The 16,420-nt window shown below is 40.6% G+C and overlaps 1 long non-coding RNA gene across 1 annotated transcript; it reads right to left on the bottom strand.

Annotated features, from left to right (window-relative positions):
* Positions 1–6,334: 6,334 nt before the first annotated feature.
* LOC118636938 lies at positions 6,335–10,725 on the bottom strand. Its single transcript, XR_004960858.1, has 4 exons — positions 10,639–10,725; positions 9,379–9,631; positions 7,109–7,200; positions 6,335–6,412 (listed from the first exon to the last, which is right to left on the bottom strand). It is a non-coding gene; the product is annotated as an uncharacterized LOC118636938 (long non-coding RNA).
* Between the last annotated feature and the right edge of the window lie 5,695 nt (positions 10,726–16,420).

Raw genomic sequence — 16,420 nt, 5'->3', positions numbered from 1 at the left:
CAGTTATTAATTAACGAGTTGAATAAAATCTTTGACACATGTTAATTTTCATTGGTACAAGAATCTGTTTCTCAACTTTTTGTAAATTATATTTTAGCAATTAAGTCCTGATAACAACTCCATAGTAGTATATTAGTCCTCATTTATCTTTTTGGCTATCTAGCATCTTTTGACAATCTTCCTACGATTAGAGAACTTCCCACATTATAATTTTGCTTCTACCTCCATTGCCATTAAGGCATCAAAATGTGACCCAGCCCTGGCCCGTTTGGCTCAGCGATTAGAGCACTGAGCCAAGGACCAAGGAATCCCAGATCCATTCCGGTCAAGGGCACATACCTTGGTTGTGGTTCGTACCCGGCCCTGGTCGGGGTTGTGCAGGAGGCAACCAGTTGATGTGTCTCTCATGTTAATGTTTCCCTCTCTCTACCCCTCTCCCTCCCACTCTAACTGAAGATAAATGGAAAAATGTCCTCGAGCCCAGCTGGTGTGGCTCTGTGGTTGAGCGTTGACCCATACACCAAGAGGTCACCGGTTTGATTCCCGGTCAGGTCCCATGCCCAGGTTGTTGACCAAATCCCAGTGTGGAGCATGCAGGAGGTGGCCAATCGATGTTCTCTCATCAATTGTTTCTCTCTCTCTCTCTCCCTCTCCCTTCCTCTCTAAAATCAATAAAGAAAATAAAATTTTGGTTGTTTTTTTGGTATGTGCCCCTACGGGAACTGAACCCGGGACTCTCTGATCTGCAGGCTGATGATGCTAACCACTGAGCCAAACTGGCCAAGGCCAAAAACAAAAATGTATTTTTATTATTATTTTATTTTGAATTTATCCTCACCCAAGTACATTTTTGCATTTATCTTCAGATAGAGTAGGAGGAAAAGAGAGACACATCGATGTGAGAGAGACACATTGACTGGTCGCCACCCACACGACCTTACCCGGGCTGGGAACAAACTGCACCCAAGTACATGTCCTTAGCGGGAACCGAACACGGGCCTCTGATCCGTGGGATGATGCTCTAACCGCTGAGTCAAACCAGCCAGGGCAAGAAAAAAAATTTTTTAAAGATAAGAAAAATGTTCTCAGGTGAGGATTAAAAAAAAAAAAAAAGAATGTGACCAAGCCTTGCCAACCAGACACACCCATATAAGACATAACTGAGGATGGGTATGTGAGGAACCAGGCCCACGTAGAATCCACTCTTTCACAAGGATGGTGGAGCCCTGGTTAATGTGGCGCAGTTGGTTGTGCATCGTCCTGAGCACTGAAGGGTTGCAGACTGGATTCCTGGTTGAGGAACATGACCAGGCTTCTGGCTCGATCCCCAGTAGGGGGTGTGCAGGAGGTGGTTGATCGATGTTTCACTCTCACACTGATGTTTCTCTTTCTGTCTCTCCTTTCCTCTCTCTCTAAAAAATCAATTTTAAAAAATTTTAGTCCTGGCCGGTTTGGCTCAGCAGTGAGAGCGTCCACCTGCGGTCCGGAGAGACCCGGGTTCGGTTCCCGCTAAGGGCATGTACCTCGGTTGCAGTTTGTCCCCAGCCCTGGTTGGTCGTGCGGGTGGCAGCCACTCGATGTGTCCCTTTCACATCGATATTTCCCTCTCTCTCTCTTCCTCTCTCTCCCTCCCACTCTGTCTGTACAAAAAATGGGAAAATGTCCTCGAATGAGGATAAAAAAAAAAAAAAAAGAAAGAAATTTTTAAAAATAGAGGATGGTAGAAAAGAGCAGCAGCAGCAGATCTTCTGGCGTCTGGTCCCCAGTGACACCTTACGAGTTGTGTTCACATCAAGTATGTTGGGCATCTCTCTCTGTGTGGTTTAAGTCATGTTCCTGGTTACATGATCTCCAAGCCTGACTGACTTTCCAGCTTTCCCAGAGATTTTATGAGCTTCCTACAATTTTAAAGTAAATTGCAGGGCCCACCTAGATGGACCTAATAATGACATCCACAGGGGTGGAGAGTTTGGAGAAACAAGGTAGGTCGGAAAGGTGTTTTCCCAGACTGTGACCAGAAGATACTCAAGAAGAAAGCTATTGTGAGACTGTCAGCTACTTCAGATTGTCTTTTCCTCTGTCCTTCTTTTACACAGCTGATATCATATCTGACTTGTTGCTTTCAGCCTCGGTGCTTTTCATGTGTTTGTATCCCCAGATATATGTAGTTCAATTGCCTTCATGAGGAAATGTGCATAAAACAAATCTCTTTCAACAACGTGAAACATGTACACAACTGTTTTGAGAACAGTCCATGTTTTTTTTTTTTCAGTCATAATTTCTCTGCCTGACGAGGTCTATATGTCTGCACTCAGTACAGATCATGAAAATGGCAACTGGGAAACAGATAAGCATTTTCTGCCTTCATTCCTGGATATTGCCTAAATGGGACTTAGAGAGGCGTCTCCAAAATCAATGTGGAAGTAAGTAGTAGGACAGAAACTCCAAGTTCACTCTTTTCAACACCCCTTACTGCCTGGACTAGATGTTGTATTTCACACTAGGCTGAGCAGTGGTGTTCTGGAGCTACTCGAATCAGCTCATGAGAACCACTTCTGCCCATTTATTCCTAATTCTGCCTTCAGTGGCATTACATTGTTAGCTTGAAATGGGCCACTATAGGAAAAACAGGCAAACCTACAAATCAGGGCTTTTCCCTGCTCCCCTTTTTCTGGAGAGCCAGTTAGATGCCAGCACACAACTGGGCTAACGTGACTGGATCAGAAGACTTTGAATGGGCTTATTTTGAGTTCCTTTCTCTTTGAATCTTTCTTATTTTGTTCAAGATTTGCATTATAAGAAGTTGTGATATTGACTTGAATTAGTACAGTTCTTTTTATTTTTATTATTATTTTTTTTAATCCTCACCCGAGGATATTTTTCCATTTTTTGTACAGATAGAGTGGGAGGGAGAGAGAGGAAGGGAGAGAGAGTGAGAAACATCGACATGAAGGGACACATCGAGTGGCTGCCACCCGCACGACCAACCAGGGCCGGGGACAAACTGCTACCGAAGTACGTGCCCTTTGCGGGAACCGAACCCGGGTCTCTCCGGACCGCAGGCCGACGCTCTAACCGCTGAGCCAAACTGGCCAGGGCAGTACAGTTCTTTTTAGATTTCAGAGTCATAAAATTTGAAGAAAATATTAGAAGGGTTGCTATGTTTTTAGCTTTAGGACATTTAAAAGTTAGTTTCTAAAAAATCCAATCTATCAATGTAACTATATGAAGTGTAAAGTTGTATAAGACTAGTGTCACATATCTGTAACTTAGTCCATAAGTTCTTGTCTAGAAAAAATATCTATTTTTAAAGTTTTCTTTAAATTCTCTTGGTTGGATGCTAGTCTCCATGGTGACCCCCAGTCTAGTGGCTCTGCTGCCCCCCTCCCCCGATGGGGGGGGGGGAGACACCAGTTTCAACCTTCATCATCGTTTCAAAATTGAAGGAACATTTTAATAACAAAAAGGGGGAGGAAGGATATAATCTCAGAATTTAGAAGTTGAAAATATTTAGTTTTGTGAAAAATTCATTCTATTGTCCATATTTTAATCATTTAACTGAAGACTAATGAAAATATTGCCAAGGATAATGATCCCACAAGGCAGGGATTTTTTTCCTCTTTGCAGATATGTATCTCAAGCACCTACAACACTATCTGGCACATAGTTGGCACTCAGCTAATATTAAACAAAAGAACGAAGGACTTGTACTAATCTGAGGACCAAAGTTTGGCCAACCCTGGTATACGCTACCCAAGCTGGTCTCTTTTATAGTTAGATAACATAGTTGAAGCATTTAAGGAGATATGAAAAGAAGGAGATACATGCCTAAAGATGACTTAATATCAAATTGGATGCTGCAATATTTTAAGAAAACTGTATAGTACCTTTATTTAAGGTATTAGAAATGTCTTTGCTAGAAGTTGGAGAGCCTTTGCATGGGTCACTACTCTTCCCTTGGAATCAGGAGCACACCGAGATTGAAAGCTTGCAAAGATTTGATGGAAGGGGTAGGATCTGAAGCTCCCATTTACTGTAATTCTATTGTCAGGGTCATTGGGAACATCATTTGCAGCTGCACCTATGAGGTGGTGGGAGCAGTCGTAATCCTCTTCTTCAGATGAGGACACTGGGACCAGGAGAGGCTCATCCAGAATCATTGTGGAGGTAAGAGGTGGAAGTGTGGACATTGAGTTACAAACATTAGAAACAGGGAAATGAGCAGAGTCCCAATGAGCAATCAACTTTCCTTACACCATTTCTCCTTTTCACATCCTGCCAGATATGGTAAATAAGCATAGCCCTTTGGGTGAGGTTGTAGGTCCTTGTAACCAACAGTATGAGAAAAGATAGAAGAAATGAAAACACCTACGGCGGTGTAAAGGTTCAAGATGAATGACAGTTGCCTCATTTTATTTGTAAAGTTCAAGTATAAGCCCAGTAATATTGTTCTTCAATTTAATGTGTTTTTGAGCTTATACATAGGTTCCAACCTGCGAAAAGTTGTGTTCTAAAAGACTTCTGCCCTGGCCGGTTTGGCTCAGTGGTAGAGCGTCGGCCCACGGACCAATGAGTTGCAGGTTCCATTCCAGTCAAGGGCACGAACCTTGTTTGCAGTTCATACCTGGCCCTGGTCAGGGTCGTGCATGAGACAACCAGTTGATATGTCCCTCTCAGGTCGATGTTTCTCTCTCTCTCCCTTTATCTCCCTCTGTCTCCCTCCCTCCCCCTCCAACTGTGTCTGAAGATAAATAGAAAAAAAAAAAAAAATCCACGGGTGGGGATTAAATAAATAAATGGCTTGTAAGGAGGCTGTTTAGAACCAAGAATACACTCTCGTAAAGAAGTATCATAAAATAGTGATTAGTTTCTTAGACAAGCCTACAAAAGCCTATCTAGTCCATAATGTCACTGAAAGCTGTGCTTATAAAAGAAATACCGCTGTAAATATAATGGGTGGCTTCAGTTATACTTGTTTCAGCAGCTCCTAAGACTGCACCTCCATAGACTGAGCCCTAGATCTGAATTTCATTCTCATTAATAAGAGTGGTAAAATGCTTACATTGCAGATGCTCTGGCCAGGCACCGTTCTAAGCACTTGACATATAGAAACTCATTTAATCAGCACAATAATCCTGTAAGGTAGGTATTATTATTTTCCTTATTTTAAAAATCCCTAGTCTAGCTCGAGTTTCCTTGGCTAGTAAATGGAGGGAGGTAGAATTAGAATCCAGGCAGTCTGGTACCAGGGTTTGTGCTCTTAACCACTATAATATGTTGAGTTTAGTAAAATATAATTGGCTTTTATCATATCAATCTTTGTTTCAATAGAGAGGAGAGGGAAAATAACTGATTCAGGAGGGTATTGGTGTGGCAGGCGACAGTACACTTCTTAAACTATGACAGAACTTAGCACAAAGTAGGTGCTCAGAAAATATTTTTTGATTGAGTTAAAGTAATAAATTATTATTATCTTGGGTGGTGGGCATCTTTGGGATTCATTTTTATAAGTTTATGAGATCCGGAGTGATGAATTATTATACAGAAGATCCAGATGAAACTCTCTATTGCGCCTGGGGAAGCACTGACCTTCCCCAGCTAAATGTTATCATCACACTTTAAACTGCAATATTACTCAAGATCGTAATCTGCCCCAGTACGTTTTCACTTCCTTGTTAGGTCTTTGAGAGCTTTGAATAGATGCTTTTTATATTTTTCCAGTTTTTCTATTTGTCTTCAGTGGCGGGTTGGTCTGAATCACCTCGTTCACCACTGGAAGGAAAAGTCCCTGGCTCACTATTTTATCACTCCTCCACCACGTCTAGAACAGCGCTTTCCAAAAGAAATATCATGCAAAAAAAGCTGTGGTACATGTACACAATGGAGTACTATGCAGCTGTAAGAAAGAAAGATCTCTTATCCTTTGAGACGACATGGAGGGACCTGGAAAGTGTCATCCTAAGCGAAACAAGCCAAACAGAGAAAGACAAATATCACATGATCTCACTTATTTGTGGAATATAATGAACTAATGAACGTAACAGTCTGAGTAATGGGGTAGTACCAGAGGCGTGGAGGTGGGGTATAGACAATCCCCAGAAGAAGGGGTGGTGGGGGAGAGATAAACCACAGAACTTATATGCATGTGTGCATGAACAATGGACATGGACAACAAAGCTGGGGACAGAGCGGGGAGGGAGGAGAAGGGGAGAATCAGTTGGGGGGAAAGGAGAAACATCTGTAACAAAAATTCATTAATTAATTAAGAAAAATAAATTTAAAAATACCAAAAAAAAAGAAAAAAAATATTTTATTGCTAAAAATTGCTCACCATCAGCGAGTCATAACCTTTTTGCTGGTAGAAGGTCTTGTAAAAACCAGTCTCTGTGAAGTGAAATAAAGGGAAGTGTGCCTGTAAAAATCAAAAACAAAAAAATATATAAAAACAAGAGAAATATTATGCAAGCCACATAGTAATGTTTAATTCTCTAGTGGCCATGTTTTAAAAGTTAGAAAACAACAATAATAAAACAGCATTAATTTAAAATTCCTTCATGTAACTCAGTATATTCAAACTATTATCATTTCAATACATAATCAAGAAATCATTGAGTTTTTTTTGTACTGTCTTCAAAATCTAGTTGTATATTTTACACTTTTAGCAGACTTCACTTGGGACTAGCCACATTTCAAGTGTTCGGTAGCCTCTTTGGATTAGCAGCTAACCATATTGGACCACACAGGTCTAAACCCACATCACTTCTTCTAAAACAGAGATCTTATCAAAATATTTCTTGTCTCAAAAATCTTCACACACTGGCCGGTTTGGCTCAGCGGTTGGAGCGTCGGCCCACGGTCCAGAGAGACCCGGGTTCAGTTCCTGCTAAGGGCACGTACCTCGGTTGCAGTTTGTCTCCGGCCCTGGTTGTTCATGCAGGTGGCAGCCACTCGATATGTCCCTTTCACGTCGATGTTTCTCTCTCTCTCTCTCTCTCTCCCTCCCACTCTATCTGAACAAAATATCGAAAAAAATGTCCTCGGGTGAGGATAAAAAAAAAAAATCTTCAATGACCCCATATTGCCTACTAATTTAAGAACAAGTTCTTACCCTAGTATTCCAGGTCTGTACAAAAGGAGCGTTACCTAGGACTTCCAGTTTCCAGTCCAGCACGTAAGAAGTTATGAAGTCACTACTCCATCCTACAAGTACAAAAAAGCTGAATGAATTGAAAAAATCAACAATTATTAGATCCATAAGTGAGGTCACAGATCAAAAACTGCTCTCAAAATTGGAGACTGACTGGTGAATACAGACCATCATAATTTACCCCTCATTTATTGCTGGTGGACTGCAAAATAATAAAGCCACTTTGGAAAATGGGTTGTCTGTTTCTCACAAAACTAAACATACTTCGCCATATAATCCAGCAATCAAACTCCTTAATATGTATTCCCAAAGGTTAAAAACTTATGTCCACACAAAAATCTGCACATAGCGCTGGCCAGTGTTTCTCAGTGGTTAGAGTGTCAGCCCGCAGACCAAAGGGTCATGGGTTCGATTCCCAGTCAAGGGCATGTACTAGGCTTGTAGGTTCAATTCCCAGTCCAGGTTGGGGAGTGTGCAGGAGGCGACCAATCAATGTGTCTCTCTCACACTCATTCTCTCTCTTTCTCTCTCCCCTTCCTTTCCTCCCTTCCACTCTCTCTAAAAGTCAGTGGAAAAAATATCCTCAGGTAAAGATTAACCAAAAAAAAATTCTGCACACAGATTTTTAGTAGCTTTATTCATATTTGCCAAAATTTAGAACCAACAAAGATGTCCTTCAGTGGGTGAATGGTACACCCAGACAATGGCATATTATTTGGCACATAAAAGAAATGAGCTATCAAACTGTGAAATGACATGGAGGAACTTTAAATTCACATATTAAGTGAAAGAAGCCAATCTGAAAAGGCTACATACGGTACAAGTCCAAACCAAGGCAAAACTATGTAGAAAGTAAAAAGATGAATCGTTGGCAGGAGTTAAGGGAAGGAGGGATGAATAGGCAGAGCACAGAGGATTATTTTATTTTATTTTTCTTTATTGATTTTTTAGAGAGATGAAAGGGGAGAGAGAGAGAGAGAGAGAGAGAGAGAGAGAGAGAGAGAAACATTGATAAGAGAGAACATCGATCGGCCGCCTCCTGCATGCCCCCACTGGAACTGGGCCCACAACTTGCGCATGTGCCCTGACTGGGAATCGAACTGGAGACTTCTTGGTGCATGGGTCAACTGATGGGGCAGGCTATACATGTGTGGGGGTGGAGGGTATATGGGAAATCTCTGTACCTTCTACTCAATTTTGCTGTCAACCTAAAACTGTTCAATAAAAATAAAATCCGTTTTTTAAAAAAAGTATCCACTGAGCCACACCGGCTGGGCAAGCACAGAGGATTTTTAGGGCAGTGAAACTACTTTGTATGATAACATAATGGTACATACATATCATTAACATCTGTCCAAACCCTTGGAGTGTGCAATACCAGAGTGAACGATAGTGTAATCTATGGTCTCTGGGTGGTGGTTCTATGTCATTGTAGGTTCATCAGTTGTAACAAATGTGCCACTCTGATGGGGCAGGTTATACTTATGTGGGGGTGGAGGGTATATGGGAAATCTCCGTACCTTCTACTCAATTTTGCTGTCCACTTAAAATTGTTCTAAAGAAATAAAATCCATTTTTTAAAAAAGTATCACTCTACACTTTACAGCTTCATATTCACTATTGCTATAGACTGAAGGTTTGATTCCCCCCAACCCCTAATCCAGATGTTGAAACCTAATCCTCAGTGTGATGGTATATGAATGTGGGGCCTTTGGTAGGAGATTAGGTTCCAAGGCAGAGTCCTCATGAATGGGATCATTGCCCTTAAGAAACAGACACCAGAGAGCTCCCTTGGTTCTTCTACCACGTGAGGACACAGCGAAAGACGGCCATCTATGAACCAGGAATGGGTTCTCGCCAGGAACTGAATCTGCAGAGTCTTGATCTTAGACTCTCCAGCTTCCAGAACTGTGACAAATAAATTTCTGTTGTTTATAAACCACCCACTTTATGTTATTTTGTTATAGTAGCTCAAACAGGCTAAGACATCTATCCTCACACATAAAACTTATACTCAAAGCAACTAGTTTTCATGTTTCCAGAACAACCACACTTTTCTCTGCACTTTTTACTCACTTTATGATTATACCAGTCCCAGCTAACAATTGTTGAGCACTGATTATATGCCAATAAATGTGTATTATTATTTGATTTTTATAACACTAGGAGGTGGGTACAATTCTTATCCTCATTTGATAGAGAGGAAATTAAAGTTCTGAGAGATTATATACCTTGTTCAAGAGGACAGAACTGGTTGCTGATTTGGGATTGAACCCAGTTTTAAAAGTAGTGTTTTCCCAACAGTATCATTTTGTTTCCCACTGACTGGAACTTCCTTCCCTCATCTCTGCTTCCTGAAATTCTGTTCCTCCTTTATTCACCACCTCAGAAGACACTTTTTTCAAAAAACCGTTTTAAAATCTCCAACCGGATGTCTTTTCTTCAGCCCCTATAAAAGGCTCCCTTGTGGCATACTCAGAGATTCTGAAAGAGAGAAATCATGTCCTTAATTTCCTACTTAATATTACAATTATTTATTTCCTTGCCACTCAAGTCTACTTGTTAGCTCCCGAAATACTGGAGTTATGTGTATCTTACTCATCTTTTATCCTCTACGGTATATATTGCAGTGATGTATTAGACACTCAATCAATATTTTCTGACATGGTTTAAATCATTTCAACAGCCTTCAATCCAGTCTTCTTTACAATCTTATCCTATATACCACTGCCAAACTGTACAATTAGAATGTATTATTATCATGCCATTTTACTACAAATACTTTCTGTTGCCTGTGGCATTGCCCCATAAATTACTCATCTTTGACCACTGTACTCAGCTAGAACAGATTTTTCACTTTCAACATCTGCTGTAGTCAAGCTGGTGCCATGGGCCTCCCACACCACTCCCTTCCATCACAGATTAGGAAACATCTGAATGAAATAAGAGGGGAAATGAAAGCTGAACAAGAAGCCAAGGCCTTCTCGTGGTTTTGAAGGCATAATCTGTTAGCTTCATGCACCTTAAAAGTTAGCTGCTTTAAGTCTCTCCAAGGAACTCTCTTATTTCGTTTTAAAGAAAAGGACTGAATTTTAGGACGATACTGATGCTAGTTTTATTCTGTTAATTTACCCAAGTGATTAACGTTGTACCAGAAATTTAATAATAGACATTATTTTTATTAAAATAGCTCACTTGTTACTGACTCTTCTGGACAAGAAATACACCAAAGTGAGCTGAAGAATACAGTAATTCCCCCTTATTCATGAGGGACACGGCCCAAGACCCAGAGTGGATGACTGAAACCACAGAGACTACTGCACCCTACATATACTATGTTCTTTTCCTATACAGACATACCTATGATAAAGTTTAATTTATAATTAGGTATAATAAGAAATTAATGATAATAATAAAATAGAACAATTATAACAATAAAAGTTATGTGAATGTGATATCTCTTTCAAAATATATTTTTGTATTGTACTCACCCTCTTCTTGTGATAATGTGAGATGATACCATGCTCATGTGATGAGACAGTAAGGTAGAATTTCCCATTTAACATTTTTGGACTGCAGTCGGCCACAAGTAACTGAAACAGAAGAAAGTAAAACTGTGGATAAAGGGGGACGACTGTATAATTAATAAGGTATAGGAGACTAGAAACTTAATTAACTGTTAAAATTATCAAGTTTACACTTTGTAGAAAGAAAATATGATTCTTGAATCACTGGAAGAAATAATGTTCTAAATTGAAAATGTACATTATTTCTGTATAGATTATCTGCTTGGTGCATTATTCTTTTTTTAAAATTTTTTCTTATTTATTGGTTTCAGAAAGAGGAAAGGACAGAGAGAGAGAAAAGAGAGAGAGAGAGAGGACAGAAACATCAGTGTGTTGTTGCACTTATTCACACATTCATTGGTTGCTTCTGCATGTGCCCTGACTGGGGATCAAACCACAACCTTGACATATCAGGACAATGCTCTAACCAACTGAGCTACCCAGCCAGAGCTGCTTGGTGTATTATTCACTAGAAATATCTGATCCCAGGAGACATCCCCCATTATCCCAGGTGCTTCTCTCTGTCCCCTGGCAATGCATGCTCTAAGAAGGAAGGTTAATTTTACCAAGAAATCAAAACAAGACATAACTAAGGAGTACTTGGGGTGCCAAAGATTCACTCCAACAAGTGAATAACAATACATGTGACCCACTTGATGTGTTACAATGGATTTTCAAGGTGAGCGACAAGAAATTTGGTAGTAATAATAAAGTACCCAAATTGGCCATTGATATATTTAAACATTGATTTGAGCAGAATCAGGTTCTCTCTGTAACAAAGTCACTTTGCTATGTGTGCATTCCAACACGCTTTCTGGGAGAGGAAGGAGGAGTTAATGGAGAGCTACCCGAGACTGACATTATGTTGTGAGTGTTCCAGTAGACATGTGTCACAAATGTAAACAGTAGCTGTCTTCTCCTCAGTGGTGGAGAAAAGTAGAGAATATCTGAGCTAATGGATGTCTGAAACTGTACATTATTTGTTTTGTCACCCAGCTTCCATAGCTTCTTCTTGTGGCAACAGCATCCTAATTTTAAAATGGGGACCTCATACACCTACCGACTCCTGGGCTTAAGATAGAAGCAAGTTTATGCCTCGCTCCAGGGGTGGGTGTAAGTCCTAAGGCTAGTGCATCAAAGCTTTGCATCGTCTGGCTAGAGTGACGAGAAAAAATTTGGGGCTGAGGTAATGAGCAGAAGGAATTGAACCAAGGCTACTGAGATTTTATGGGACCTGTATTGTCCAAGAAACCCCAAGCCTAGCAGTCCATCGCCCTTCTAGGCTGCCAACTTGCACCACAGCTAAAGCTAAGTAGTCAGTCTTCAGAAAGGGCATTTACCCCATGCCCACCTCTGGCACAGCCATGGAGAACAAGGGACAAGCCAGACCATCTAGCAGGAAGAACCAGAGGCCATGATGGACAATAAGATCCCCACAGAGAATAAACCTGGAGGTTGACAGTTGATTGTCCAAAAAAGTCACCCCACTGCCAGGGAAGAAGTCTTCCATGCTCCTGCCTAGCAAGATATCGTGGATACTGTGGGCCAATGGCAATGGTGTACTATTTTCCATCCAATCTCTCCTTTCCAGAATTAGGTTTTTTGTGTAGGTACATCGTTTATGTTTTTCCATCATTTTAAAAGATATATTAGATATAAATAACTTAAGTTTTAGGTTGTCAGGGCTCAAGGGGACATATTATATGCCTCAGCCAAAAATCCTGGTCTTAGAAATGAACACAATAACCAGCTAAGGTTCTGGGTTGTCTCACTAGGGAGGGGATGTTGATAAGCACTCTTTTATATTGGTATGAGCATTTTTATTTATTTATTATATGTTTTTATTGTTTTTTATTTTTTTATTTTTTATTCTTTTGGTATGTGCCCCTAGCGGGAACCGAACCTAGGACTCTCCGGTCCGCAGGCCAATGCTCCAACCACTGAGCCAAACTGGCCAGGGCTTTATTGATTTTTTAGAGAGAGAGATAGAAACATTGATGTGAGAGACAAACACACTCCCCCACACTGGGGTGAGCCCACAACCCGGGCATGTGTCCCCACCAGGAGTCAAACCGAGACCTCTCAATTCATGGGATGACACTCAGTTCACTGAGCCACTTTGGCCGGGCAGTATGAACATTTTAAAACACAACCGTTCACCCCTTACTTACTTCCCAAAGAAATTCTAATGTTGCTTAGAGAAGCACTCTCCACAGGACAATGCGCTGAAATGAAGTCAGAGAGGTGGCCTAGGAGCAGGTCATAGTTGTGGGCTCCTTAAGACTTTTGTATTATATTCTAAATTCACTAAAATACAAGCTCCATGAGATTATGGATTTTTGTCACTGCTGAATGCCAAAACAGTGCCTAGCTTGGCAAATTCATAAAAAGTTATGGGAGTAATGTGATCTGCTGTACAAGGAATATACTATAGTGTGGGCTACAAAAGAGCAGAGTATAGCCTAGAAGTAGGGAAGTCAGTGCTAACACAAAAGAAATGATGGAAATTTAAACTGGAGGGTTGATGGTGGAGGTCAAGGATGGCCAGACCTGTATTGCATTTGGAAGACAGAAGGACAGAATTTGCTCATATAAACCCTGAGAGAAGACAGAAGAAACGAAACAGTGATTGAGCAATGTTTAACTCAAAATCACATGGCTTAACTGTAAAGCTTAAAATAGTCTCTAGAGTTTCTCTCTTTATCCTCATCTGAGGATATGCTTTGATTGATTCTTTTTAGAGAGATGGGAATGGAGAGATAGAAACATCAAGGTGAAGGAGAAACACCGGTTGGGTGCCTCTTGCATGAGCCCCACTGGGGATTAAGCCCACAACCTAGGCATGTGCCCTGACTGGGAATGGAATCAGGACCTCTCAGTCCATGGGACGATGCTCAATCCACTGAGCCACACCAGCCAGGCTATTTCTAGAACTTGAAAGAAATTTAAAAATCCTGTACATTGATTACTTGTTGTGTCATGTCTAAGAGAAAGCCAAACTTTATCCTTAGGTATTTTTCTAAGAATTTTATCATTTTAGCTTTTACATTTAGATTTTTAAAGTATTTGAATAAATGTTTATATATTGTGTGAGGTGGCATGCCAACTTCATTTCTTTACATCTGGTTATCCAGTTGTCCCAGCACCATTTATTGAAAAGACTATTTTTTCCCCATTGAATTGTCTCGGAACCCAATAAACTTGATTTAACATAGATGAAAGTGTTTATTTCCTTATTCTTAATTCCGTTCCATTGGTCTATATGCCTATTCTTATGCCAGCAATACACTGTGATGTTTACGTTGGTTTCTAGTAAGTTTTTTTTTGTTTTTGTTTTTGTGTTTTTTATCCTCACCCGAGGACATTTTTCCATTTTTTGTTCAGATAGAGTGGGAGGGAGAGAGAGGAAGAGAGAGAGAGAGAGAGAAACATCGACGTGAAGGGACACATCGAGTGGCTGCCACCCGCACGACCAACCAGGGCCGGGGACAAACTGCAACCGAGGTACACGCCCTTAGCGGGAACCGAACCCGGGTCTCACTGTACCGCAGGCCGACGCTCCAACCGCTGAGCCAAACCGGCCAGGGCTCTAGTAAGTTTTGAAATTGGGAAATGTGAGTTCTCCAACTTTATTTATTTTTCTGCTTGTTCATTTATTTTGTTTTTGTTTTTCTAGATTCAATTGTTGATAGATGTATTTATTGACATTTTATTGTTCATATATATATATATTTTTCAATCCTCACCTTAGGACACTTCTGCATGTATCTTCAGATAGAGGAGGAGGAACACAGGGAGGGAGAGAGAGAAAGAATCATTAATGTGAGAGAAACATATCAAGTGGTTACCACCCACACGACCCCAACCAGGGTGGGAATAACTGCAACCGAGGTACATGCCCTTAGTGGGAACCGAACCCAGGACTCCCGGTCCATGCTCTAACCACTAAGCGAAACGGGCTCAGGGTTATGTTCATATTTTTTATCTTTAATTTTTCTTCTTCTTCTTCAAGAAGACTCTTTAATGCCCTGGCCGTTTTGGCTCAGCAGTTAGAACATCAGCCTGTGGACCAAATAATTGTGGGTTCAATTCTGGTCAAGGGCACTTAACTCACTTGCAGTTTGGTCCCCAGCCCTGGTTGGTGTTGTGCGGGAGGCAATCAATGTCTCTCTCTCTCTTTTGTTTAGAGCAAAACAATTGTATTGCATGCATCTGGGTGCAGGTGGGCTGAGCCAAAAAGGTGTCAGCCTCGAATAGCAGTTGGGGTGTAGGTCATATACTCTACTTCTAGCTTCCGGCAGTTCCTGCTGACATACTCTGCCTGGCCCATTGTCCATTTTGCAGTTGGATTAGTCTGGTTTCACATCCTGCACCTGCTGGGTGATTCATTGTTTTGCCCATAATCTGATAATCTGTAGTCTACAGAAGGCTGAGCAAAGGTCATGCAAGCAACACATTTTTTCACAGTTTCCGCCTTTTCCCAGCTTTTACATTTTACCTTTGAAACATTACTAACCCTTTCATTCCCATCTTATAATGATTATAAAAATGGAATAGGGGCAGAATGTGTCTCTCTCACATTGATGTTTCTCCCTCCCCCCCCCCAACCCCCATCACCATCTGAAGATGAATGGAAAGGATCCTTGGGTGAGGATTAAAAAAAAAAAAAAGACTTTATCATTTTATATAATCATATAATACTGGTTTGGTGATCATTAACTCCCTTTGTTTTTTGGGGGATTTTGTTTGTTTGGTTTTTGGTCTGGGAAGCTCTTTATCTGTCCTTTGATTCTAAATAACAGGTTTGCAGAATAGAGAAATCTTGGTTGTAGGTCCTTACTTTTCATCACTTTGAATATTTCTTGCCAATTCCTTCTGGCCAGCAAAGATTCTGTTCAGAAATCAGCTGACAGTTTTATAAAAGCTCCCTTGTAGGTAACTAACTGCTTTTCTTTTGCTACTTTTAGAATTCTCTCTTTGTCTTTAACCTTTTGTATTTTAATTATGATGTCTTGGTGAGGGACTCTTTCGGTTCACTTTGTTTGGGACTTTCTGTACTTCCTGGACTTGTATGTCTATTTCCTTCACCAAGTTAGGAAATTTTTCTGTCATTATTTTTTCAAATAGGTTTTCAATGTCTTGCTCTCTCTCTTCTCCTTCTGGCACCCCCATGATGTGCACGCTGGTATGCTTTAAGTTCTCCCAGAGGCGCCTTACACTATCTTCATTGTTTTATTTTATTCTTCTTTCTTCTTGTTGTTCTGAATGTGTCTTTTTTGCTTCCTTATATTCCAAATCACTGATTTGATTCTCAGCTTCATCTACTCTACTATTGAATCCCTGTAAATTATTTTTCATTTCAGTTAGTGTAATCCTTCATTTCTGACTGGTTATTTTTTATGGTTTCTGTGTCCCTTTTTATGCTGTTGAAGTTCTTATTCAGTGGATTGAGCATCCTTATAACCAATATTTTGAGCTTTGCTGTCTCCATTTTGTTTAATTTGTTTCCTGGAGTTTTGTTTTGTTCTTCTATATAGAGTCTGTTTCTTTGTCTCCTCATTTTAGCAGCTTTCCTGTGTTTGTCTCTATGTATTAGGTAGAGCTACTACATCTCCTAGGCTTGGAAGAGTGGCCTAATGTAGTAGATATCCTATAGGGTCCAGTGGCACAGCCTCCCCATTCATCCAAGCTGGGAAATTGAGGTACA

This window comes from Molossus molossus, unplaced genomic scaffold (genome assembly GCF_014108415.1).
Source record: "Molossus molossus isolate mMolMol1 unplaced genomic scaffold, mMolMol1.p scaffold_m16_p_20, whole genome shotgun sequence".
NCBI classification, from domain to species: Eukaryota; Metazoa; Chordata; class Mammalia; order Chiroptera; family Molossidae; genus Molossus; species Molossus molossus.
This window is presented reverse-complemented; position numbering and strand designations above follow the sequence as displayed.